Source organism: Procambarus clarkii, chromosome 15, assembly GCF_040958095.1.
Source record: "Procambarus clarkii isolate CNS0578487 chromosome 15, FALCON_Pclarkii_2.0, whole genome shotgun sequence".
Taxonomy (NCBI): Eukaryota; Metazoa; Arthropoda; class Malacostraca; order Decapoda; family Cambaridae; genus Procambarus; species Procambarus clarkii.
In genome coordinates, this window is record NC_091164.1 from 39053989 (window position 1) to 39077965 (window position 23977).

Consider the following 23977-nt stretch of genomic DNA (forward strand, 5'->3'; position numbering starts at 1 on the left):
CTCCTCGTTTCGTTGTGGCCCCTTCGGTCCAGGATTGTTTTTCCAAGGCACTTTTCTTGTTGGCTTTGGCCTCTGGGGGTCGGGTAGGGGAGCTTCATGCTCTCCTCCGGCGCAGGGGTTTCTGCTCTTTTGGTCGTGGGGATAGTTTTGTTCGTTTGCAGCCGTCTCCTTCTTTTCTGGCAAAGAATGAGACTGCTGCGTTCCGGAGGGGTCCATGGGTGGTTGATGCTTGGTTGGTCAGGCCGGGGGTGCATCATGTTTTGTGTCCGGTTGCGGCGCTTCGCCGTTATTTGCGCGCCACAGCTTCTGTGTCCGGGGACGCGCTGTGGGTTGATCCGGTTTCCCGTCTTCCCTGTTCGCGGGTTCGGGTCTCTCAGGTCGTCCGCAGGGTTCTTAGGTCCAGCCAGCCTGCGGTCTATCCCCGTGCCCATGACGTTCGTAAGTTCGCGGCTCTTGCTGCCGTCTTTGGGAATATGTCTTGGTCTGATATTCGGGCGCGGGGATTTTGGCGGTCGAACAGGGTCCTGGATGCTCGTTACCTTGTGAATGTCCCTGGGCCTCGTCGGGCCTGTGTTGCTTTGGGTCGGCGGTTGCAGCCAGTTGTCTCGGCTTCGAGTTGAGGGGTGAGCGACGACCGCCTCCCGGGTAAGTCCCTCTTTTTCTGTCTGTGGGTAGTTAGCTCCGGGGAGCCGACGGGGCTCCCCCCAGAAAACCAGCGTTGAATGTAATGAAACGCCATTTTCTGGGTGAGTCCCGGAGGCTCCCCGGCATCCCTCCCTCCCTCCGGTCGGCGGTTTTTCGCGTTTTTGACATCCAGCCTCAAGAACTGAGGTGTGGATAGCCAGCGCGGGGGGTCTGGGGCTCCCCTTTCCCCCTCCCGGGGAGGGGGGAGCTGCGCAGACAGCGGCGCGGCAGTGTGTGACGTCACACTAGTTTGCTTGTTTTCGGTTGGGGAGTTCTATCCACTAGTTCGGTTTTAGGTAGCAATTTTAACCAGAATAGGGGTTTGTTTTGGGGCGCTTACCTTTCTGGGTGCCTGTTCCGGTCGATGGCAGACATAGAATGCTTCCAACTACACGGGGGCTTCTATAGGCCATTGCTCCCCTTGCCTCTCTGAGGGGGCCCGGTTCTGGCAGTGGTCCCCGGTAGGCCTAAGAACTCCATACACATGACTGATGCCAAAGTCTGACATTAGCATATCAGCCTGGGATAGCTCCGGGGAGCCTCCGGGACTCACCCAGAAAATGGCGTTTCATTACATTCAACGCTGGTTTTTTATCTTTATTTTTATTTGTTCTCAACACATTTTATTCTTTATACTTAATTAGTATTAAGTTTTAGTCATTAATGTTTTTCCTGCCCGAAACGCTTTGCGTAATAGTGGCTTTAGGCATTGTATGTACTAGCTCTATCTATAAATCTTTCAATTTTTAAAAATCTCTTGTATGTATGTACCTTACCTGAATAAACATTTATTTATTTAAGTGGGCTGATTAGCACTATCTTACCTCTCTAAACAGCACCAAATATTTTTAAATTTTAATGAAACAGCCTAGTTGGTCAAGAGCCAATTGATCTGGAGTTTTATTCCTGGGCAGAGTGAAACCTCTCTTTATACCTGTTGGTGGTGTTCACCTAGCAGTAAATTATGAGTTAGTTGACTATTCTAACTTGCTTTCTGGGGAAGGCAAATCGCTTTCCTTACGGCACCACCTTAGGCCTACCAGGCTTCCTGTCCACAACAACAGAAACCCATATTTAGGGGATGTTGTCATCAACAAAGGTATAAAGGTTTTATATACTGTAAGTATATTAATAAATACAAATTTATTAAATTAAGATGTTTCACAGTGTTTTGAGATGTAAAGGATAAAGAAAATATATTTATCCAAAGAGTTATAACAGACCAGACAATGAGTTGGGTCATGCAATGCATAAACTACTGGCCAAACAATAATAGCTGGATTCAAATTAACCAGATACTCATATATAGCTTATAGAACTCTGGAATAAACCAAAGTAATTTATTATGAGTGGCAAAGCAATATTGATAAAGTTTGCATTCTTTTTTTCCAAATAAATGTACTATCATTCACTACCCTTTTATGGGGACCAAAAAAATATTTTTCAGTAGCTCATTTGCCCTTCAATGCCATCTGTTGATGATAGAGGTAATATTTATAACCAAGCTGCTCTATACAGTATTGGGAACCATGTTGGTAAACACACAATTGCTTTTCACGCAATTAATGTCCTTTGAAGATGTGGCATAGTCTCGCAGCCAAAGTGTTCGGTGTTAGTTTCAGAACCTCTCCTTGCATAAATATACCTTGTACATATTTTTGTATTCTTATGTTTTATGTCAGTTTTATTTACGTTCACTATTACAGTGTTTTTAATTCCGAGTTCTGCATCACTAATTCCCATTCATTTACATTCAGAGTTCTGTATCACTAATTCACATTCACTTACATTCATAATTCTGTATCACTAATTTACATTACATTCATTACAATTTCTTTACATTTCAACAATTTGCTTATTTATTAAATGTTTCTGCTTATCGATACTGTATTGTAAACATTCATAGCTAATGTGATTTGTAATTGCCAGGGACGAACTTTGCTTACTATCCTGAGGGGGCTCGTCTGGTTGTGGTGGACCCCAACCCACACTTCAAGGCCTACTATGACAACAACAGGAAAAAGTTCCCCAACATACACTCTGAAGAAATCATTGTCTCCACTGGTAAATCTAGTCTTGTATAATGCTTTGTGTGCATTGAATTTACTTGCACTAAAAAAAAAAGTGTTTCCGTCTCTGTTAAATTTTTCTTTGTGCTATACATTTTCAAACCTCACGAGTCCTTAAACTAATATGCTCTGACTCTGCTACAAAAATGCCAGGTTATATACTATGTGAAACGTATACATGATAACGTGTTTTTATATATATATATATTTATATATTTTTAGCTTTTTATATTTACCATGTTGAAGGATTTAAACAAAGGTGCTGCATGCTGTCTATAGTTGGAGTTTATTGATGTTTTAATTACTGATGTGTTCAGTACTCTAATTCTATATGAGGTAGTCTTTGAGTGCAAAATTCGCAGATGCTGTAGGCAAGGCATGGATAAACACTCGCCAGTACAGTAATATAGTGTTATTGGAGCCGAGCCAGGTACATATAACTAGGTTTCTGTGTTTGTTTGCTATTGGACTGATATATGCTATATTAGTCTGGGGCATTAATCACATGGAGTTCTTGCCTACCGGGAACCATGAGCCAAAACCTGGCTTCCTCAGAGAGAGGCGCAGGGAGCAACAGCCTATGAAAACTCCACTCTTTGAGAGTATATTCACGTCTGCCATCGACGGGGGTAAGGCACCCAATAAGGTAAGCATCCCAAAACAAACCCCAACTGGTAGAATATTGCATCCCAAAGCCGAACAGAGCCCAAGAACTCTCCCGAAGAAAAACAATGCAACAAGCAAAACGTCATCAAACCGACACGGTGCTCATTCGCCCCCTCCCCATCGAGGGGGGAGGTCACAGGGGGTTAGTTTGCCCAGTAATAGATGGGGGATCAACCGGCTTTTGCAGAACCAGTGCCTGGACTTCTCATGGGGACACACCCCCCCCTGCGGGTTCTGGTAAACCCCTTGGGGGCTCAGTGTTAATATGGATATGTCTTCAGAGTCCCCTCTCGCTGTGTGTGAGTATGAAGGTTGTTCGTTGCCCTTGTCTCAGGGTGACGATCATCTGTTTTGCCTCTGTCATGCTGTTTGTTGAGTCAGTGACACCTTCGACTCGGAGTTGTGCGAGACTTGTTCCCCATTTTACCCATTCTTCCTCAGAAATTCTTAGGGGTGAAGCGGGGTTGTCGCGTTGCATGGTAGGTTTTTGTTGTTGCAATGCACTAGGTTGGTCGCCCGCTTGAATACACTGGGGCTGCCCAGTTTTGGTTTTAGGGACCCATACTTGGGGGCATTAGTTGTTTTGACCTTGGTTCTTCTTTTTGTTGATAGTAGGTGTAGTTTGCATGAAGGGTTTGTCCTCGCGATTACTGCACCAGTACAGATGTTAAGAGACACACGTATGTTGAAAATGGTAAGTTTCAAAAGTGCTGGTCGCGATGAGCTGTAGATAGAGGAGCAGCGACAAAAACAGAGGTGGACATTAGAGCTGGGAGACTTGCCACTCCTTAGGGCAGTATGTTGTTATCTTGAGATAACGTGTTTGTGATAGCGTGATAACGCGTGATACACAAGCGTGAAACACAAGCGTGATAACGCTTGTGTTTATGACGTCTACGTATATTTTTCCTGGAACTCCCGTGCCAGAAAGTGTAAGCAGTATGCTTCTCAAATCAGCATGTTGTCATCGGGTACCTGGCCACTAGGCGGCGCCCATGGCCGAGGCATATATATCTGGCACCCCATAAATAAACTTACTCTGCCGCTGCACCCAGATAGTGGAAGAGCACCATGGGATCGGAAGCACCCGGGCATCCTGAGAAAATCCCAACACCTGACCCTCACAGATCATGTCTTTGGCAGCTGTGACAAGGCTCCCCCCAGATCTGGGCAACAATGGAGGAGGAACCATAGGGGACGTAGGCGCAGCATTGTCCCAGCCACCGAGCACAGGAGCCGAGGCCCCCGGTACACATCCTTCCTCAGCACCGTGATGAGGTCTCGATCATCAGGGGCAAACCCCCCCCCCCCCCCATTGCGGGGATCCAACAGCAGGAGGCACAGGAAGCAACTCAGAGCCCCGTCACCTACGGCGGGGGACGCCGGAGCACCATACTCCTCCACCTCCTCCCAAGGCACACCATGAAGGGGAGACACTCCAAGCCCGTCTCGATCGCTTCAAGACAAGCTGCCGGTCGTCCGAGCAATCACTCCCATCAACACTCCCATCTTCCTGCACCACAACAGAACCCTTTGGCGAGCACGCTGTTAAAGCACAACCCCTGAGAACCGCAGCTTCCACAACCAGGGGCTCCGGACCACATACCATAGGAGACAGCTCCTCGTGGACAGCCAGAGTGACAGGAGACACCGTATCCAGGGATGTAGCAGGCAGGGGCGGCTGAGACAGGATGGGTGGTGGCAGCTGTAGCAGGAACAACCGAGGCGGGGAAGCCGGCGGAGGGGGCGGGGCCTCACCAACCGCCACGTCAACACCCACATCTACATCCAGGCGAGCCGCGGGATCCGACACCAGGGCAGCAGACGGCAGGGAATCAACACACATCCCAGCATGTGGAGACGGACCCGGGGCGGACAACGGGGGGAAAATCCTCCTCTCGGAAGAGGTTAACGGGTGACCCAGCACGCCTCACACCCCGCAGCCTGGTGGCCCAGGAGGCCACACCTGAAATACGTCCGGGGCTGGCCCACATGAAACACACGTAGAGGGAAACCCAGCAGCATGATAGAGGACGGTATATGATCCCCGAGGCGCATGGCGAGAGTGCGGGTCCCACATGGTCCTACATGGGGACGGCGTTCATCCACACATGAAGAACTCGCCCAAAACAGGCAAAGTACCGACAGAGAAGGTCCTCAGGGAACTCGAAGGGCGTCCCATGCACCACCACATACGTCGTCGTACTACAAAGATCGTAGAAAGTCACTGATCCACCATTGTCAGGAAGAGAGAAAGTTCACCCATCTTACGAGATCACGGTAAACCACCGAGGAGCTGAACTTCACAATCGTCCGCCTCCCAGCAAGCGGCTGCACACCACACACACGGCCTCCACAGGAACACGTAACATGTCCAGAATCACCATTCCCATCGCCTGGTAGGAAGCGTTGCTGGAAAATTCCAGGCCAATAGAGTCCTGGCAAACGACAGGGGGCATAGGCACCCCCATACTGCAGGCCAACACAGCCTGGGGGCCCCCTCAGCAAAGCACGTCACTCAAGCCCCTTCAGCAGCCACACCAGGGCCCGCACTCCATGACGGGTAGGCAACTGACCTTGGTTCAGTTCGCGCCCTCAAGTCCTTTCCCAGTGAGTGTGGTTCGCACTGTTCCTCCCCTCCCCCCCACAACCCTGCTGCCGGCTCCAAATGTCTAAGGGTTTTGGAGTTAGGGCAGGGTTTACTTGGGAATGAGACTTGGCCTCCAGAGGCTGCCCCATTCGATGCGGAGACAAAGGCCTTTGAGCCTGATCCACCCGCCGAGGCTTCTGGGTCTTCCTAGCAGACCCCCATTCTTTGATGCCTTTCCCTTGGACTCTGCTTTTTCTTCAAGGGTGGAGGATGACTTTGCCCAGAGCCCTGGGTTTAAGGCCTCCGGGGCTAGGAGGTAGTCGGCTTGGGCTGTTCAATCCTGCCTGGGCCTTAGTGCCCTCGGGGGCAGGGTTTGCTGTTGCAGGGTTCGGGGTTTTCATATCCCCTTTCCCAGTACGAGTTTGATTTGAGTTCGGCTCTCCTCTGAGTTTGTTTCCAGGTTCCTTTGGGTTCTACGACTTCGTCTCTTGGTGCGTACCTCCTGCGAGACCTCCTTAATGTTACCAGGGCATAAGCACCAGAAAGCTATCAAAGGGCCTCCATGGAAAATCTATATCTGATGATGTCATGCAAATTTTACAACAGATTTTAATGTATAACCAGTCTTTGTGGTTGGGTGATATACCACATTGGGAGAGTTCTAATGAAACATTGAAGATTTTAATCACTTTAAAATTTCCACAGCGGAGAACATGGACATGGTTGCAGACAACAGCATTGACGTGGTGGTTAGCACACTTGTTCTCTGCTCAGTTGAGAACATCAAGAAGGTCATACAGCAGATCCTCCGTGTACTAGCTCCAGTGAGTAAAATGTCTTCAATAGTTATCTTAATCTATATTAAATTATAAATACCTATCCAGATAATGTACTGCATTATTTCATGGTGTCAGGGACAGGAAGCCTGTATTTACACTTATCAAGGTCCCCATGGGTCAACCATTGATCTTTGCCAGGGCGCAATGCACAATAATTGCCTAACTCCTGGTACCTATTTACTGCTAGGTGAACAGAGGCTTCACTTGATGAGAAATGTATATCATTTCTACCCCGCTCGTGTATGGAACCTAGGATTCTAGATTAGGAGTCGAGTATGTACACCATTGTTCTGTTGGACCCATAGCGTCTATTTGACGCTAGGAAGTTTTCAACTTCTAGGAAGTCAACTTCCCTACTTAGGAAAGTTGACAGGGTGGACAAAGACAAACTATATAACCTGAGTGGAGTACGAACAAGGGGACACATGTGGAAACTTAGTACCCAAATGACCCACAGAGGCATTAGAAAGATTTTATTTAATGTCAGAGTAGTTAACAGATGGAATGCATTAGACAGTGATGTGGTGGTGGCAGACTCCATATACAGTTTTAAATGTAGATATGATAACAGCCCAATAGGCTCCAGAATCTGTACACCGGTTGATTGACAGTTGAGAGGCAGGACCAAAGAGCCAAAGCTCAGCCCCCGTAAGCATAGTTAGGTGAATACAAATAGGTGAGTATTTTCTAAAGTACTTAAGATCTTGTGGTTATATATAGACACACTGTCAAGTTGCAAATGTAGCCGGTGAAGGCAACATTCTATGCAAGGCGGTGGTCACACCTGTGGGGTTGACGAGAAGACAGTCAACCATTAGGAGTCTTCACATCACTCCTAACAGGGGACACATGTACAGCAGAAGTAGGTGACAGCACGGTAGAATAACAGCAGGTATGGGTACATAGCATTAGTACAGCTATGTCATCACACATCTTGAAGTTTCATCAAAAGTCGGCAGGCAACAGTTGTACACAGACTTGGTTGACAGAGGTATGCTGTTTTGCTGTTTAAAATTTAGCTACTCGGAACTAAAATTTCCATGTAGCACGGGCTATGGTGAGCCCGTAAGATTGACAGAGGTACCACCACAGCTCTGGCAACCAGTGGCAGTGGCCAAGAAGACCCTCCAGCCGCTGTGGGTGGAGGGATAGTCAGGTGAAGCTATCCTGCAATCTACACCAAGCTGGGATTGCAGTGTCATCTGGATACATAGCCAGGTACATCAACTGAGATTTAGCAGGTGTGGAACATCTCATGGTAGGTGTAAGGCACTTTTCAACACAATGTATGTGGGGACGGCATTGACTGGTGTGGGCAGAAAGCTTCAACATCTGTGGTCAGACAGCAGACAATGTGTAGAAAGAGCAACAGCTGTGGACATCAGTTATAGCATGGAAATAGCCGATTTGGACGACAGCAGACAGCAGAGATACAACAGTGGACTACAACTTTTCAGCTGTGGGCAGAGAGCTCTAACAGGAGTGAGCAGACAGCAGCTTAACAGGTATGGACACTGCTTTAACAGGCGTGGGTAGATCGTCGGTTGAGGAACAGGTATGTGCAGATAGCTCCAAATGATATTGTCTGACAGCTTCAACAGGTAATTACCTAAGTGTAGTTACAGGATAAAACCTACACTCGTGGTGCCCCGTCTTCCCAGCACTTTGTCATATAATGCTTTGAAACTACTGACATTTTTGGCCTCCATCACCTTTTCACCAAACTTGTTCCAACCGTCTACCACTCTGTTTGCGAAAGTGAATTTTCTTATATTTCTTCGGCAGCTTTGTTTAGTTAGTTTAAATCTGAGACCTCTTGCTCTTGAAGTTCCAGGTCTCAGGAATTCTTCCCTATAAATTTTATCGATTCCTGTTACTATTTTGTACGTGGGGATCATAAACGAAATATCCATGTAGCATGGGCTCACTATAGCCAGTGCTACGTGGATATTTCGTTCTGAGAAGCTAAATCTAAAACAACAACAACAAGGCATGGGGCATGCCACTGCCATGAGTGCTGTACTGTTTCAGGTGAATGTTAGATATAATATATATATATATACGAGTCTTTGCTGCAGTAGTCTTATCTTAGGGTGCAGTTGAATGCAATTGCTCCAAAATATTGCAATATTTATTTTATAATTTGTAATACTGTATTTGCAAATATCATACAGAGATTGTATAATATCGAAATAATGTAATCTTTAATTTTATCTTGGTTAATCAAGAAAGAATGTTAAGAAGAAAATCTAATTTCAAAGTATTATATTGTTTAAAGACTAATGTACGGGGTATTATAAAATATAAATTGTAATGAAAGTGTGAAGATCAATATGCTGAAAATAGCTAACTGGCCTTGAGATACCTCCTGCAAAATAATTGTAATATTGTATCTACTTCCAGGGAGGAAGGTATTACTTCTACGAACACATCGAGGAATTTGATACAGAACGACATTCCACTAGACAGAAAATTCAGGTTTTCTGTCATCAACGGGGATATGGCCTTTCATCTTTGATGGTTGTTACTTAACAAGAGACATGCTAGAAGCCATCCAACAAGCAGGTTTCTCCAAAGTGCAGGCCCTACGCTTCCACAGCCCGATTGACAACTTTGTCTTCCAGATGGTTAAGCCAAGCCTCAAGGGTGTGGCAGAGAAATAATAAATGAATGAGGTAGACAAATAAAAATAATTACGAGTGGAAAGAAATAGAGAAGAACAAGGGGGAAAGTATCTGATATACAGCAAACCAGAGTCGCACAAAATGTTTCTAATAATCAAATTTCATAATTTAGGTAATCTCTAAACAGTTTGTTGGCCTCTTTTATCTACAGCCCTACTCGAACAAATCGCCAACTACTTGACTGAGCCGGGTCCTTTGTGTAAAGTCTACAGGAAAGTGAACTGACTTTATCATCCAAACAAATCATTGTCGGAAAATCAGACACCACATAATAATATCATACAGACAGATAATAATTGCTGCTGTATTGTATAACAAGTTACCCGTAGAAAACGTAACTTGTAGTGGAATTACCGTCTATAGAAAACGGAATATCATTACCACATACTATTATAAACCACCACCTATTATGGTGGGAATTATTCTTAAATACATTAGTCTTTGGACTTTACCATCATAAAAACATCTCATATAAATTAACTTAATTATCAATATTAAAGTAGAGTAAATGTGACCCTTCTATCACTTTCTGTCATCTGGACAATGTTAGCCAGGCGTCAGGGGTGAGGGAGGGGCAGCCATTGTTTATACTGAGACCAGAGGCGCAGGGAGCAATTCGGCTCCTGTTAATTTTACTTGGACGAAGTGTTATGGAAACCAAAGGTGTACCATTATCACACGCTGTCAACAAATTCAAGTTAAGTGTTCTACCGAAACCCATTTATCTATCATTAATGTCATTGGGCAGGGTGTTCCGGTTAGAGCACGAGATCGCCTCATACTAAAGGTAATTAAGCCAGGTCTTCATTGTTCTATGTACAGTGTTTTCTCTGATATACCTGTCATATGCTAGGATTCTGGCTTCACAGCTAGCGCTCTTTTGACAGGTCAAGACGAGGAAGCATGCTTTGTGCATCAGTTACCAGGGTGATGGAAGCTACCTCAAAGAGGGAAAATGTGGTGTCTACATCCTGGTTATACCTGGTGGACTAAGGCCTGCTGTACAAATAAGATAAGGAACCTCTTCAATGTATGTAGTCTAATACTGTAGTTTGATTGGCTGCATATATATAAATTTAATAAACCCCCCTAATGTGAAGAGGATCGATTTGTGAGATTATGAGATTATTGCAGAAATACAGTCCACTTATCATTATACAAATTGCTATTGAAGTATATAAATTAACGTAAATATAAATTCATATAAATTAATAATATAATTCATATAAATTAAATAAATATAAATCTCACAGGTCGGTACTCACATTATTTGGTCATCTTCGAACCGGATGACGGATTATTTGATCCTTTGAACCCACATTTGGTCATCTTAGTACCGGATGAACCAGTTAACCAGTGGATTCATTAAATATACTAGTGCAGTGTGATTTAAACAAAGGCCAGCAGTCAAAGACGGCGGCGTTGCCTCGAACGAGTTCACGAGCCCCGCTCAGTTCAGATCAGCCTAGTCAGCGGTTTCATGCACACCCACAGATATTTGGTGGCGTGTTATTCTGTGAAATGACAGCACTAATATTGAAACCAGCCAAATTAGTGGCTGTGTCGCGAGATTGTTCACGGATTTCGTGGTGTTAAATCTCGCGAGAGATTATCTACGAATTTTGTGGAGTTTATTTTGCGAGGTCACTAATAATATTTAATACTTCTAGATAATATTAGAAGTTTCATAGAGGCTAATTAAGAGGCTATTATCAATAATTTTGTATATTATTTCTCCAAAATAGAGAATTATTTAATATATATTGCACTAGTGATCACAGTATAATATTTACTAATTGCCAACCCACAACAGGGTAGGATATTAACATTGACTAGTTGAACTATTATCGTTCATCCTAGTCCCATTATTACCATAGTCAGTTGTACTATGTTGAACAACCTAACACCATTAATGAATGGTGCAGACCCTATTTTGGGTGTAATTTTTATCAACTCGAGTTGAGTTGTATATATAATAATTTACTTATGATCATTACACCTTTGAGTGATTAATTAGTGTCTCTACCATCCTAGGGTGATATAGAAGAGCTAACCTAAAGGTACTTCCAGTGACACTGGTTTATCACTCAAATCTGTATTGTGTGTGTGTATGATTGTATATATATATAATGTGTATTAATTTTAAGTGCTAACCTCTAGTAGAGGTAGGATTATTGCCTAGTGAGTGCAGAATTTTACCCTAGGCTACCATTAGTGCTTGTTCAGTATTATGAGCGACCCAAGTACAAGCCCCACAAGGCTTCACCAACTAGCCAGTATGGATAATGCAGGGAGAATGAGAAGAACCCTTACAGGTCTTAAAGGCCACTTAACAAGACAGATCAAGATATGTGAAGATTTGTCACAACAATCACCAGTTGATTATGCTGACCTGGAAAGCTATTATCAAGCAGCATGCAGGTAAATTTGAGCAAATCAAATACCAAATAGCAACATATGTGGCTGCACTTGCCAACACCAATTTATCAGAAACAGAAATAGACGACATTATGGTTGATCTTGCGAATTATGAAGATCACACTCAGGCCACGTTACAGCCTTATGTCAAATTAATTGCCCAGAACAAGGCAACAACAACAGCAACAACAACAACAGTTGCATCTAATACGAGTCAAGCAGAAGCTCGACTCCCTCCAATTAATTTACCCACTTTCTCAGGAAAAGATGAGGAAGATTGGGACGAATTTTGGAACAAATTCGTTGACCTTGTAGACTCAAAACAATCTTTACCAAAGAGTAGTAAATTCTCTTATTTGCAAGGCCAATTATCAATTATCAGGTGAGGCTAAAACAGTAGTATCCCATCTGAGATTAACTAATGACGGCTATGATCTGGCAGTAAAACTCCGCAAGGATAATTATGCTGATCCAGAAGTAAGAACATCACATTTAGTTCATGAGCTGTTGCATTTACCCCCACCGGAGGCTTCAGCTGATTCACTCCAAGTCTTCAAGCTGGAGGTAGAATCATTGATCAATGCCCTTAGCCTGACAGCAGATACAAACGGGGCTGAGTGGGTCTTGAAAATAATTGTCCAGGAGAAAATACCTAGGGACATATTGAGACAAATGAGTGCTCATTACAATAAAAGCATCTTATCCATGAATGAAATATCTGAAGGTTTAAAGTCAGTAGTTCATCAATTACGAACACATGACAAATTAAAACCACCAAGTAAACCCTCAGAAACCCATAATAGTAAACCACAGAGTACCAAAGGTACTCCAAATCAATCTAGACAATATAATTCAACACCAAAGTGGAACAGTGGCAGTGTGGGTGTATATGCAGTGGGACCCTCCAAGCCTATAGTTACTGTGTCATCCAAGAACGTGACACCAAAGGGTACTGGAAGCTATGGAACATGTTTGTTCTGCAATGAGAAACATTCAATGTACCACTGTCCTAATTTTCCTGATAGTGACGCCCGTGTTGAGCGACTCAAAGATTTGCAACATTGCACGAGGTGCCTCAGGAAACATAACATCAACGACTGTGATACCCAATTACACACCTGTAATAGGTGTAACAAAGGTCAGCACCATGCAGCATTGTGCAGAGACACCAAAACAACGTCTCCAAACCCCAAGGTGGAAGATAGCATTCCCACCACAGTACAGTACTGCAAGGTGCAACAAACAAAGTGTCCAATCGGCAAAGTCTAAAGGTAATACAACTTTGCCTACTGCCCAAATTACCATCCTGAATAAGAGGGCCAAGGTCCATACCCGTGGGTTGTTTGACCAAGGATCCCAGAGAACATTTGTCACTAAAAAGTTGGCAGATGAACTACAATTAAGGCCTGTAGCCCAGATGTCATTCAACATCTCAGGGTTTGTAACAGATGCAGGACCTCAAGTCTACCAGGTGGTACAACCATCAGTCCGTTTAGGCAGGTACGTCTGTCGAGTACAAGCCATTGTGGTGGACAAAATACCAGTAGACCTACAAGTTCATGGTCTGAGAGCAACAGCCAAATTCCTGAGAAATAGAGGAATAAAATTGGCAGATAATATTAAGTCTGATCACCTCACCGACTTCGGTCTCCTTGTAGGGACAGACTATTGCCATCGATTCATCGGTAGCCCTACTAAATATCAGGGTATAACCATGTTAAACTCTGCAGGAGGTAAATTACTCTCAGGCCCAGTATCAAGCCTGTGGAGACCTATGCCTGCAGATAAACAATACCAATAGAAATCTAAATTTGTCATCTGATTATATTTCTCCAGTAGCATTATACTAAGGAGATTACAGCTGACTATACCAACAGAGGTTGATGTTAGTATCATCATTTGAAGCTGAAGATGAGTTCATGAGGCCTCAGTGGCAAATCAGTGAACAGTAGCCTAAACAGCTATATGTCACTGCGATCAATGTCACTGAACCCACTGCAGTCTCAGAACCATACTTTACTTTAATGATGAGCTATTCAATCTTCTGAATCAATTAACTAAATTAAACCCCAATAAAGCTGATGACTGATTTGATACATTTATTATTTAATCAAGATGTATTCCATGGGCCTCAGTGTTTATATATCAGTGACCAGTTACCTGAACAAACTTCAAGTTATATCTAATGTCACTGATCTCACTGCAGTCCCTGAATCATACTTGACTGTAGTACTTGATCACATTCAGTCTTCTGGGTTAAATAATATGTAATTAGGCTTGAATATTAGCCTTTCAGGAGTTAACAGGGAAATGAAATCGCATTAGACTTCTAACCCCTGCAACTCTAGTACGGGACATCCGTCCTGTACGAACAGACGCACAAATGTGTGATTACTAACTACTAACATCAAATTAATCTAATAATTCGAAGGACGAGTATCGGTGTTCATCTGTTCTAAATAGGACTTCGACCCGTGAGCAACCCCTGGGGAATTATGTCGGAAAATCCGACACCACATAATAATATCATACAGACAGATAATAATTGCTGCTGTATTGCATAACAAGTTACCCGTAGAAAACGTAACTTGTAGTGGAATTACCGTCTATAGAAAATGGAATATCATTACCACATACTATTATAAACCACCACCTATTATGGTGGGAATTATTCTTAAATACATTAGTCTTTGGACTTTACCATCATAAAAACATCTCATATAAATTAACTTAATTATCAATATTAAAGTAAAGTAAATGTGACCCTTCTATCACTTTCTGTCATCTGGACAATGTAAGCCAGGCGTCAGGGGTGAGGGAGGGGCAGCCATTGTTTATACTGAGACCAGAGGCGCAGGGAGCAATTCGGCTCCTGTTAATTTTCTTGGACGAAGTGTTATGGAAACCAAAGGTGTACCATTATCACACGCTGTCAACAAATTCAAGTTAAGTGTTCTACCGAAACCCATTTATCTATCATTAGTGGCCAATAATGTCATTGGGTAGGGTGAACCAGTTAGAGCACGAGATCGCCTCATACTAAAGGTAATTAAGCCAGGTCTTCATTGTTCCATGTACATTGTTTTCTCTGATATACCTGTCATATACTAGGATTCTGGCTTCACAGCTAGCGCTCTTTTGACAGGTCAAGACGAGGAGGCATGCTTTGTGCATCAGTTACCAGGATGATGGAAGCTACCTCAAAGAGGGAAAATGTGGTGTCTACATCCTGGTTATACCTGGTGGACTAAGGCCTGCTGTACAAATAAGATAAGGAACCTCTTCAATGTATGTAGTCTAATATTGTAGTTTGATTGGCTGCATATATATAAATTTAATAAACCCCCCTAATGTGTAGAGGATCGATTTGTGAGATTATGAGATTATTGCAGAAATACAGTCCACTTATCATTATACAAATTGCTATCGAAGTATATAAATTAACGTAAATATAAATTCATATAAATTAAATAAATATAAATCTCACAGGTCGGTTCCCACAATCATCATTCTTTAGATGGTAATCTTGCTCTTGACAAACATTAGTTATTACAAGTGGAACATGAATCATTTGTAACAAACGTTGCTCGGAATAACTGGTGGGTCATTCTACTGAACTTAAAGAGACCAAAACCCATCCATTCAAATAACAAATGTCACACGAATGAAAATTCAGTTAAGGATTTATAATGAATAAAAATATATCAATATGTTCATGGTTACTTAGATCACTGTTAATATGTTAATTTCATTTAAAATTTATACCTACAAAATAAAAAATACAATTTACAAAACATTTTTCTTGAATTCCTACTGATGTTTACTAGGCATTACCTGAATTTACATGAGATCCACTATCTCTCTGATACAGGAAGCCACCAGGTTATCAAACCTGGTGGCTTTGATTAATTATCAATTAAAATTATATAGGGGGGTTACCCCCCTATAACTGAATTATATTCAATCCTATCTTAGTGACAGACACCAATATGTACTCATCAATGATATAATCTCCCCCATTCTACCATTAGCCGTACGAGTGTCACAGGGCAGCATCTTAGGGCCTCTCCCATATCTTATATACAGTACAGTATATCAATGATTTGCTAAATGTCTCTAGCATTCTTAAACATATACTATATGCTGATGATACTACCTTAATCTGTTCAGACCCCAATCTACACACATTAAATAATATTGTAGATAATGAATTACAAAAAAAAAGTCCACTCATGGATGACAACCAACAAACTAAACATACAAAAGATCTACTTCATTTTATTTGGAAGTAAATCATCAAACCAAATTCAACTTCAGATAGACAATGTTAACATTACCATTAAAAATTATGGAAAGTTCCTATACATAGACAAGAGACTAAACTTCAGCTCCCACATACAACACATAGCCAAAAAAGTCTCAGAAACTGTTGTTATTGTAACAAGTATAATATGTCAGTAATATACTTGCTCCATATTCTCATTAGCTTATGTGCTGATAATGAGATGGGTTTGTTAAGTCTACTTGGTCCACTAATTATAATTAATACTTCTTTCCAAGTGTACAACTAATTACAGTTACATTCCACCAGGGAATGCACTTTCAGGTGCCCCAGGAGGTAGAACGAAGAATAGAGTGGAGGACAGCACCGGATAAGGTGCCATGAAAACGGAGGAGGGCTCGAGAGAGAGGCAGAGGGGAGAGGTCGGAAAGAGTAGCATGTAGGGTGAATAGGTTTCAGTCAGTTTTGGCAAACTGACACCTAAGGAAGGAGAGGGGGAGGGTAAAAAGGTGACAAGGATGGGGAAATGGTCGCTGTTATGGAGGTCAAGAACCAGCCACGTGAAATCTAAGTAAAGAGATAACGAGCAGAGAGAAAGATCAAAACAGGAAAGGGTCCGAGTGCGGGAGTCCACATGAGTGGGTTCACCAGAATTGAGAAGACACGGGGAAGAAGAGAGGACAAATGGTTTGAGAAGGCGGCCCAGTGTGTTTGTCTGAGCATCACCCCAGAGGGTATGTTGACAGTTGAAATCACCCAACAGGAGCACAGGCTCTGGTATGGAGTCCAACAGGTGCTTAAGATCAGGAAGAGAAAGTTGGACATTTGGGAGGAGATAAATGGAACAGACCGTATACCATTTTATCACAAAGATATGGGCTGCAGAGCATTGGATAGGCGACTGAAAAAGTAGGGGGACGAATGGAATATCTGTACGAATCAAAAGTGCAATAGGGTTATAGGCCCCAGCAAAAGCTGGGGGGAGGGGGGAGAGAAAGGAATAACCACGAAAGTGACCAGGCGGAGCACCAAGCATCGACTTCTGGAGATATATACAAAGCGGTAAAAATTGCGTTATCAGAAGCTGGAGTTCATGGAAGTTAGCATAAAATCCACGAATATTCCATTGAAGAATAGACATTGTCAAAGGGAGAGAGAACAGCAACAGAAAACAATGACGAAACAAAGGCAAAGACAAACACAGCATACTAAAGAAGATCAGGATCAGAATCAGTGAAATCAGGGTTTGGGGGCATGGGTAAATTTAGCAGGATGAAGGAGTTAAGGGAGCAGGAGAACGGACCAGAGACGGACGGACAGGGTCCGGAGCAGGAGGCAATGAAGAGGGGCAATCAAAGGAGGCAGGGGGAAGGGGGCAGAAACAAGGAAGTGCACCTCAGCAAGGGCAACCGAGACAATCGAGGACTAAAGGAACCTGAATAGCTGGACTGGGGACCACCGAAATGGGAGGGGATGCAGTGATAGAGCCGGAGGTAGAGGGTAGGGAAGAAAGCGATGCCTTCTTGTCTGCCGGAAAGGAAGGAGAGAAGCCAGGCTTACATTTCTGACTTTAAGAGACAGGTGTGCCAGCAACAAAGTACTGGGCGACAACCCCTATTGTCTCAACAAGAGAAGGAGAACGGGAATGAACAACATGAAGATTGCTGGGAGGATGATGGACAACAGCCTCAACAAACAGGTGGCATGGAGGGCCAAGAGACAGGGGGAAGGGCTGGGAAGAAGGATCGGGGGGAGGTGGGAAAGAAGACACAGGAGACATGGCAGACTGAGAAGAAAGAAGGGAAACACCAGATGGAGAACCAGGAGGAAGACTCTGTGGTTCAGAATGTAATGGAACAGGGGAGGAGACAGTGGGCGTGTCTGGTTCTAAGGCCTGGAAACAGTTGTGAGAGTGAGAAAGGAGGGAAGGACGAGGAGAGGTGGAGTGCAACACACGAGCATATGATATGCTAGTGAAAAAGGAGAGACCGTGGACTTGGTGTCTCGCCTCAGGAAAAAGGCAAATGATCGAGGTGATTCATATTGAGGATGGCTTTCTCAAATTTGTAGTATATACACGCGCGGGAGAAGGTAGGATGGGCGTCACCGCAATTGAGGAAGTGAACCTGAGAAGAAGAGCGCTCTGTCTTAGAGTGACCTGAGGCCCCACAACATGGGGCATAGAGAAACTGCACTTCAATGATTCACAAGGTCCCTAGATGGTGCCCATCTGCACGTACAACACCCAAAAAGGGGCAAGAGAGGGGGGCAAAGGCAACCCTCACCGGTCCCAAGGAAATGTATGTGAGCCCCTTACCATGGAGGAGGTCCATTCTGAAAGTTGGGTGGTAAACCCGAGAGATGAAATTCCCCTTCTATTATGTCCTCTCATCCCCATGTTTCTCTGATGCCAATGATGTCGGTATTTTCAGCCTCAGCATAGCACATAATAAGTCCAATTTATTTACATCTGGCATTTGCGTAGAAACAATTTAAACTCCTGACGTTGCTCCTGGGGGGATCAGAGATTATTCATGCATTTAGCACATTCCTGTTCTGTACATTGTCGCTTTGGTTCTGCACCTGTTTGTCATCTGAGATATAAAGATTTAGTTTGGCCTGGCTGGGTGAAGGACTATGTCCTCTCCTCCTCCTACTACTACTATCCAGATCACCTGCCCTCTCCTGATCTTTAGCTTTGCATATTTGTATTGTACATTATACAGTCTTCTACCTTTTAGCTTCAGCATATTTAACACCATAACCTCTCCTCGAAGCTCATGTTTTTCAGTTCCAAAAAACATTTAATATCATGTTTCTGCATCCTTTTCCAGTTTACTAATGTGCTTTTTAAGATAAATGGCACCTTACAACAGCACCATATTCCAATTTTGGTCCCACAGGTCATAAAGCATTTGTGTGTGTGCGTGTGTACTCACCTAGTTGTGTTTGTGGGGGTTGAGCTCTGGCTCTTTGGTCCCGCCTCTCAACCGTCAATCAACAGGTGTACAGATTCCTGAGCCTATCGGGCTCTATCATATCTACACCTGAAACTGTGTATGGAGTCAGCCTCCACCACATCACTTCCTAATGCATTCCATTTGTCAACCACTCTGACACTAAAAAAGTTCTTTCTAATATCTCTGTGGCTCATTTGGGTACTCAGTTTCCACTTGTGTCCCCTTGTGCGTGTGCCCTTTGTGTTAAATAGCCTGTCTTTATCTACCCTATCAATTCCCTTCAGAATCTTGAATGTGGTGATCATGTCCCCCCCTAACTCTTCTGTCTTCCAGCGAAGTGAGGTTTATCCCGTAGTCTCTCCTCGTAGCTCATACCTCTCAGCTCGGGTACTAGTCTGGTGGCAAACCTTTGAACCTTTTCCAGTTTAGTCTTATCCTTGACTAGATATGGACTCCATGCTGGAGCTGCATACTCCAGGATTGGCCTGACATATGTGGTATACAAAGTTCTGAATGATTCTTTACACAAGTTTCTGAATGCCGTTCGTATGGTGGCCAGCCTGGCATATGCCGCTGATGTTATCCTCTTGATATGTGCTGCAGGAGACAGGTCTGGCGAGATATCAACCCCCAAGTCTTTTTCTTTCTCTGACTCCTGAAGAATTTCCTCTCCCAGATGATAACTTGTATCTGGCCTCCTGCTCCCTACACCTATCTTCATTGCATTACATTTGGTTGGGTTAAACTCTAACAACCATTTGTTCTACCATTCCTTCAGCTTGTCTAGGTCTTCTTGAAGCCTCAAACAGTCCTGTTCTGTCTTAATCCTTCTCATAATTTTGGCGTCGTCTGCAAACATTGAGGGAAATGAATCGATACCCTCCGGGAGATCATTTACATATATCAGAAACAAGATAGGACCGAGTACAGAGCCCTGTGGGACTCCACTGGTGACTTCACGCCACTCGGAGGTTTCACCCCTCACCGTAACTCTCTGCTTCCTATTGCTTAGGTACTCCCTTATCCACTGGAGCACCATACCAGCTACACCTGCCTGTCTCTCCAGCTTATGTACCAGCCTCTTATGTGTATTATTCATGTGTATGAATTCATGTGTATGAATATGTATATTATGTATTCTCTCATGTGTATTATACATATATAAAACGCTAAACTGTAATGCCAATCCTGACCTCAAAAGCTTCATAGAAGGTTGTAACAGAACCCATGAGCACCACACCAGAAATAAATACAGTTTTGATATTCCTAGAGTACGACTTAATCAAACTAGAAATGCTCTACAAATCAAGGGACCCAGATTGTGGAATGACCTTCCCAACCATGTTAAAGACTGTACCTCTCTCAACCAGTTTAAGATAAAAACGAAGCTATACCTAATAAATTCCCTGTAACCTACCTTACCCCTCTATTGTCAACCAATGTCTGTTTTTTTTAAAGAGCGCTGTTTGTCGACAGAATTGTATTTGTGCTGCTTTTTCAGCTATGTTTTCATTCCATGTTTTCATTTTACTCTTTATGCTCAATTAGTATTAAGCTTTAGTCATTTAAGTTTTTCATCCCCGAAACGCTTTGCGTAATAGTGGCTTTAGGCATTGTATGTACTAGCCCTATCTATAAATCCATCACTCTTTGTAAAATCTCTTGTATGTATGTACCTTACCTAAATAAACATTTGATTTGATTTATGCGGTACTGTGTCAAAGGCTTTCCGACAATCCAAGAAAATGCAGTCCGCCCAGCCCTCTCTTTCTTGCTTAATCTTTGTCACCTGGTCGTAGAATTCTATTACGCCAGTCAAGCAAGATTTACCCTCCCTGAACCCCTGTTGGCGATTTGTCACGAAGTCCCTTCTCTCCAGATGTGTTACCAGGTTTTTTCTCACGATCTTCTCCATCACCTTACATGGTATACAAGTCAAGGACACTGGCCTGTAGTTCAGTGCCTCTTGCCTGTCGCCCTCTGTGTGTGTGTGTGTGTGTGTGTGTGTGTGTGTGTGTGTGTGTGTGTGTGTGTGTGTGTGTGTGTGTGTGTGTGTGTGTGTGTGTGTGTGTGTGTGTGTGTGTGTGTGTGTGTGTGTGTGTGTGTGTGTGTGTGTGTGTGTGTGTGTGTGTGTGTGTGTGTGTGTGTGTGTGTGTGTGTGTGTGTGTGTGTGTGTGTGTGTGTGTGTGTGTGTGTGTGTGTGTGTGTGTGTGTGTGTGTGTGTGTGTGTGTGTGTGTGTGTGTGTGTGTGTGTGTGTGTGTGTGTGTGTGTGTGTGTGTGTGTGTGTGTGTGTGTGTGTGTGTGTGTGTGTGTGTGTGTGTGTGTGTGTGTGTGTGTGTGTGTGTGTGTGTGTGTGTGTGTGTGTGTGTGTGTGTGTGTGTGTGTGTGTGTGTGTGTGTGTGTGTGTGTGTGTGTGTGTGTGTGTGTGTGTGTGTGTGTGTGTGTGTGTGTGTGTGTGTGTGTGTGTGTGTGTGTGTGTGTGTGTGTGTGTGTGTGTGTGTGTGTGTGTGTGTGTGTGTGTGTGTGTGTGTGTGTGTGTGTGTGTGTGTGTGTGTGTGTATTTGTTTGTTTTGGTTGTTGGGGGAGGAGCATTGGAGACATCGGCATGGTATACAAGTCAAGGACATTGGCCTGTAGTTCAGTGCCTCTTGCCTGTAGTTCAGTGCCTCTTGCCTGTCGCCCTGTGTGTGTGTGTGTGTGTTTATTTTGGTTGTTGGGGGAGGAGCATTGGAGACATCGGTGCCTGATTGGCTGGATAGGCATATTTAAGCCAAGCACTGGGCTAGACCTGGCAACACACCCTCAGTGCTGGCTGGGACACCGAAGCGAACGTTACTCTTTAACCGAAAAAGTGTACAAGATAGTGTAAAGACACACGTGCTAGCAGATAAATTTACGTGACATCTCACGTCCTAAGCACTTCATTGGAGTTTAGGACTTAGTCCAAAAGAAAACTTGAATAATGAGCGACTTAGTGACAGTTTTATTTGTTGGGCGATAATCTGGGTACTTTAGAAATGCTGGTCAGACTTCAGACGTAGGTTAGTTCTCCATCTTGACGAGTATGGGATGTTCTTGATCTCTTCCTGATAGATCAGTTCCAATCCCGGACAGGAGAGAAATGGTCGGTCACATTGCTTTTCACCTACTGCCTCTGTTCACCTAGTAGTAAATAGGTGCCCAAGAGTCAAGACAACTGTTGTACTATGAGTTTACCTGAGAGCCACTAACACTACCGGCCGCGACGAGGGACAGGAAGCCGGCGGCTTGTCGAATGTCCCCCCCCCCCCCATTTGCCGTGATGATCTTTTCCAGCTGTACTTTAAATGTTAAAAGTCTTTTGGCATTTACGGCTTCGGCGGGTAGGCGGTTCCATGTGTTCATAACCCTGTGGGTGAAGAAGCATCTGTTCGCAGTCCTACATTCTGGCTTATTGAGCTTGAAACCGTTGCTCCTTGTTTGTGTTACATCTGACCTTTAGAAGAAATTGTCCGGATCAACATCGTCAAATTCAATATTTTAAGTTTCAATAAGATCCGCTCTGTCATGCCTGGTTTGCAGTGTTGTTAGCCCTGTGGCCCTCAACGTTCCTGATATGTGAGTTGACTTGGCACTCACTTAATTGTGCTTGCGGGGGTTGAGCTCCGGCTCTTTGCCCCTGCCTCTCAACTGTCAATCAACTTGTGAACAGGTTCCTGAGCCTACTGGGCTCTATCACATTTTAAACTGTGTATGGAGTCTGCTTCCACCACATCACTTCCTAATGCATTCCATGTATTAACTTCTATGACACTGAAAACATTCCTTCTCTGGCCGTGATCGTATAGTGGTTAGTACACTGCGTTGTGGAAAAAATCCTTCTGACGTCTCTGTGACTCATTTGGATACTCAATTTTCATCTGTTCCCCTTTGTGTGAGAACCATCCCTGTTAAATTATGTCTTTATCTACCTTGTCAATTCCCTTGAGAATTTTGTATGTGGTACTCGTGTCTCCTCTAACTCTTCCAGTCTTCCAAATAAAAAAACTAGTTGAGTAAGATCATTAATACACAGTTTTCTCAGTATTGTTGCTTCCTGGAACTAACATGCATTGGTCAATGGGCCTTCTACAGTTTCATCTTGTTCTGATGTTCACCTTGTTACCAATCGTACGTTACGGCTCGTGATCCTACAGCAGCCAAACTTTAATAAGTCTAGGGATACGACACAACTGCTGTTCTCAATAGCGAATCACCAGTATAACCCCTTAATGGGTAATGAGCATAAAATAGAATCTTCATAGGACTGAAGAATAAAGACTAAGCATATATATATCATTTATATTAAATAAATCTCAAAGGCAAACAGATGATTATATGGTCACAATATATCACATTAAAAATATCACTGTAACTTCCAGACATTAAATCAATACTAAGAATAATTATATGGCTAGAACAAAAGAATGACTTAACTCCAAGATGATATCTCCCCGGCTCCCGTCCAGCTACTGAACTACAATATGCGAGTCAAAAAACACATTGCCTTGCCCCGCGAATAAATTGCCAAAGTTACAATATTTATTATTTCAACAATGGAGCACTACATTGTGACAAGAGTAATCTTAAACTAACTTAATGAATAATTAGTACATATTGATATAGACAACAAAAGTACGTGTTTCTTTACATAGTAATTAAAATATGCATACAGAATAGCATAATGGCATGCACACCCCAGCAACGGACGATCCCACGACAATTTGCCAGATACAGTTCACTCAATTATTATTTCACTCTGTTAC

The 23977-nt window shown here is 43.4% G+C and overlaps 1 pseudogene; it reads left to right on the top strand.

Moving 5' to 3' along the window:
• LOC138364938 (thiol S-methyltransferase TMT1B-like) overlaps positions 1 to 15744 on the top strand; it is a 28469-nt pseudogene extending 12725 nt beyond the window's left edge.
• The last annotated feature ends 8233 nt before the right edge of the window (positions 15745 to 23977 follow it).